Source organism: Camellia sinensis, chromosome 4, assembly GCF_055761805.1.
Source record: "Camellia sinensis isolate YWXY chromosome 4, ASM5576180v1, whole genome shotgun sequence".
NCBI lineage: Eukaryota > Viridiplantae > Streptophyta > Magnoliopsida > Ericales > Theaceae > Camellia > Camellia sinensis.
This window is the reverse complement of record NC_138964.1, coordinates 152,504,057-152,508,844: the sequence shown is the minus strand read 5'-3', so window position 1 is coordinate 152,508,844 and position 4,788 is coordinate 152,504,057. Positions and strand designations below refer to the sequence as shown.

Sequence of the window (4,788 nt, the reverse complement as noted above, 5' to 3'; positions counted from 1 at the left end):
GCATATATTTCAGAAGACCTGTTCAGATCAATCCTCCATAAGTTCTTTTTCCATTTAACTCCCCAACAACAAAACTCTCCTTTCTCTCAATTCACTTCTTTCCCGTCTTCTCATTATCATTCTACTTTTTTCAGCTTATCACTTCTCATACTTGAATTCATTTCTTGTTATAAAAACAATATAGTTATTTTACGTGCACAGAATCTAATCACAAAACCATGCCACTAGCTTGTGCCGCGTGCAAATACCAAATGAGGAAGTGCTCCTCTGAATGCCCACTCGCACCCTACTTCCCTCCCTACCAACCCAAGATGTTCCAGAACGTGCACCGTCTCTTCGGCATCTGTAACATCCTTAAAATCCTCAAACGGCTCGATCCGAGCCAGAAGAGAGAAGCCTTGAGTTCCATCATCTACCAAGCCAACATTCGCGATAGGTACCCTGTCCATGGGTGTTGTGGCGTTATCCACCACCTCAAGTACCAAATATGCCAAGGCCTCGAAGAACTCCATGTCGTTCATGAACAACTCGCGCTTTATCAACAACAACACCACGAGATTTCGTCAACTCTTAATCATTCTACCTCGGAGTTACAATTAGGGATGGGCCTGCCAAGCAATAATAATGCCCTAACCCTATTCAACCAAGATGTTCCTCAAACTTTCAAAGGTGTTGCCACGTTGCCTATTGCGTCGAATCAACTGTACTCCAATAGTGACAATGTTGGTTATAACTCGGGTTATGTTGACAATGACAATAATGATTTGAAATAATCGATGATAGAAAATCATCATCATATAACCATTCCAAAGAGACTTATGATTCGTGGTACATTTATAGTCGCAATGCAAATTTGGATTTTGATTTTTAATTTTAATGGTGGTTTTACTACAAAAATTGGACCATGGAAAGTAGATTTATTTGTGACGAACCATTGCAAAAATAACAAGAAAGAAAATAAAGAACAGTCTATTTGCGATGGCATCTTTTGTCGCCAATAGTAATTTGAGCGATGATCTACAAAAAAAAAAAGGAAAAGAAAAGAAAAGAAAAAGAAATAAAAAAACTGTCTTATTGGTGATGATTTGTTGGCGTCACAAAAAAGTCAACGTACAGAACGTCGCAAAAAGTGGGTGCTGGAACTTAACCATCAAAAATCCGTTTTTGACACCTTTTTTAGCCTCACCCAATATGTTCTCAACTTTTGCATTGGTAGATAAGAGTATTTGTGACGACATCAAGTTTAACTTTTATTTTTTTATTGATTCTGATTTGAGTGAGATAAATTAATGTGCAGTTCAGATTTATTGTCGAAAGATACAAGATATCCCATTGAACATATCGCCGAAAACGAATTAAAGAATGTTGTCACATGCTTCAGTGCCAGTTGATCAGAGAGAGAGAGAGAGAGAGAGAATGAAAGGAGAGTTGCAAGAGTGGCATGAGTTGATCTATATTGTGTTCCTTACTTTTTTTTTCTCTTTAAAAAAAAATTTTCATATGGATTTCATAGAGTATGTTCTACAATTTTGATTGCTTTTTGTGCGTTGTAATCTAGTATTCTATTATCTTGGTTTTTTGTTAACTTTTGAATATTTGACTATTGATTTCATTGTAGATAATTTATGCTTGTTTTGAACATCTTGGTTTTTACAAATGAAGAAGTGTAAATTTAGTTTAGTCTGAGATTAAATCTAATTATGCATTTTAATATGTGAAATAATGGACAATATGTTTACTTTGTGAAATCAGATTCGCAAATGAAGTACTTGACACTCTTTACCTACAATTATCAAAAATTAAACCTCATAGCCACCAATTATTTATGATTGAATTTGGGTATGATAAATAGTGAAAAATGTAAGAATGAAAAAAATATAAACAAATTCAGTTATTCTCATTTTGAACATTGTTGGCTGTATAATTTATAAAAGTCAATCACAATTCAACATGTGGCATGAAAAGAGCAATTTAGGGAATTAATATAAGTTGTCAACCAAAGTCAGGCACGTGTCAAGTCCGTATTGGTAATAATGGACTTGTGTAGCACTGGAACAATCAAGAGATACAAGGTGATGTAGCCTAACGGTTACTTGCAAAGTTTAAATTCAAAATCAGGAGGGAAGCTTAACTGCAAGAGTGGCGTAGTGAGACTGACTGTGAGAGAGCATGTTCAGCGATCATGGGAGTACATTTCGACGGTTTAAAGCCTACTTCGACGGTTATCATTGAAAAATATAAACAGCAGAGAAGGCTCCAGAATGAAGTATCCAGACTCAGATCAAAAAATCAGTTTATTTATTTCATATTTCTTTCCAGTTTTTTCCAGTTCTTTACATGTTTGCATTTCAATTCCTGTACTGCATTTCGTTTTTTAGGAGTAGTTTTAAATAGCTTGTTGCTGTAAACCTCTACGAGGCTAGGTCAGATCATTGTAAGTTTTCATTTTACTTAATGAAATTCAGATTCTGAAATTGTTCTTCACTTATTATTTATCAAATTCTCCTAAGCAAGTCACCAGTAAAAGTCCTCTTCATTGAGATTGAGAAAACTATAACACAGTCGTCTGATAATTGGTTGGCAATTAGTATTCTGTAAGGACCGATTGATCCTTACTGGCACGCTTAAAAATTACATTATTAACCTTCGAAAGTCAAAAAAGTCAACATATATTTTTGGCACGCCCAGTGGGACTAATTGAAATGGCTAGACGTAAGAGACAAGAAGAAAATGAACGCTTGGAAGAAGGTGTGGAAGGAGAGGTAGAAGTACTTGATCGGAGGATAATGTGATAATACATCCTATGGAAGCACCTATCTCATCAGAATCTATGGTCAAACAGACCAGCAATTCAGAACATGCACCACATGTTTAAAATATTGGACGAGGCCATAAAATTGGACCATCCACTGTTCTATCTACCTAGCCAATAAATCCATGGGAAGGCTTGGTAGATGCCATGAGACAGTAGTTAATGAACACAATGGAAAGATGGGCAATATCCTTTATGGATCGAATGAATTCCCATCAACCAACTAGCACAAGGCATATGGAGGAAAATTCAAATGTTCCTCAACAAAGATTGGCTAGAGATAAACAGTTTATGCAAAGTAATGGACATACTAGTGGTTAGACTAGTAATCAAAATTATGAAAGACCATCACTTATACCTCAGTCATGGTATGAGCCTCTTTTGAGGCCTGTGGTAAATCAAAATGTCTCATTAATTAACAGTGAAGCCATACAAATTGGTTGATCTGGGCCAACACAAGAAAATGGCATGAAAATGTTTCCAAATCCCATGTTCGAAGCCATACCTAGCACAAAGGGGTTCACTAATCCTTTGTTCGAATTCACACCTGGAGGGTTAGAAGGGTTTCCTGCGGTTGGGAGAGAAATAACACCTGTTCCTTCTATTGCAGCACCTTTCGCAGGTCCTTTCGTAAGACAAGCTCAGAAAGGTCAACCATACCCTCAACAGCAGCCAGTGCCACAGGGACAGCTAGTCCCAAATATAACTCCCTATGGACCAAAAGGGCCTCAAGCACAAGGGTTTCTACCAAATCCTGTGTTTGTTCCTCTAATGGCAGTCTAACAAGCACAAAATATGGTTCCTAGGGACCAAATTGCTGATATTGTCAGAGAAATGTATGGACCTATGGCTTGGGGGGTTCAAACTCCTGTGTATAGAAAGCCATACCCAGAATGGGTGGATATGGTGCATGAATATCCAAAGTGGTTTAGAATACTAGATTTTGATCTCTTTTATGGAAATAGAAACCAGTCAACAGTAGAACACATTGCTAGGTTCGCAGCCCAATGTGGGGAATTTACCAATAATGATTATATGAAGTTGAGACTCTTTCCAAATTCTTTAACTGGAGTAGCCTTTGTATGGTATATTAACATTACACCTGGCTCTATCCAAACTTGGCAGCAAATGGAGGAGACATTTCATACCCAATTCTTCTAAACAGAGCTAGAAGTTTCAATGGCAGACTTGGCAAGGTTGAGTCAAAGGCCTGATGAGAAGGTTGTTTAATTTATTGCCAGATTCAAAAGAGCACAAAACAAGTGTAGGGTCATTCTACCAGAGCCTAAATTTGTGAGATTGGCTCAAAATGGTTTAGAGTTTAGGTTTTGAAAGAAGTTCGACTCAACTAAGTTTCGAGACTTAGTATAATTAACCTATAAGGTGTCTAGATATGAATCATTACTTGAAGAAGAACAAGATCGAATTAATGCATCATACAAGACTTATTATAGAGACCCTAATTACGAGATTGATGCAACAGAGATCGTAGGGAAAAAGACTATGACCTGTGAGGCATTAATTCATAAGGATACTACAATAGACCAGCAGTTTAAAAAGAAAGACCTTCATAGGAAATACCCTTTTGATTTAACAAAGGCAGATGACATTTTGGATCATTTGCTTGCAGCAAATTTCCTAAAGTTACTAAAGGGAGTTAAAATTCCTTCCTCAGAAGAACTAAAAGGGAAAATATATTGCAAATGACACAATTCTTGGTCTCATTCAACTAAAAACTGTATTATTTTGCGGGACAGAATCCAAGAATAAATTCGAAAGGGGAGTTTAAAGTTCCTAACCAAAGCAAAAATATCTATGGGAATTGACACTAACCCATTCCCAGAGATTGGGGAAGCTATAACCAATGTTGGTGTGCCAGACTTTCAAAACCTATCCTTGAAGGAATTGGAGGAGGTTAATGTACAGATGTATGTTGCTAGCCAGACTGCTTTCAAGAAAGATATCAGAAGTTCACC

The 4,788-nt window shown here is 36.9% G+C and overlaps 1 pseudogene; it reads left to right on the top strand.

Moving 5' to 3' along the window:
• Positions 1–218: 218 nt before the first annotated feature.
• LOC114267707 (LOB domain-containing protein 27 pseudogene) lies at positions 219–871 on the top strand (annotated as a pseudogene).
• The last annotated feature ends 3,917 nt before the right edge of the window (positions 872–4,788 follow it).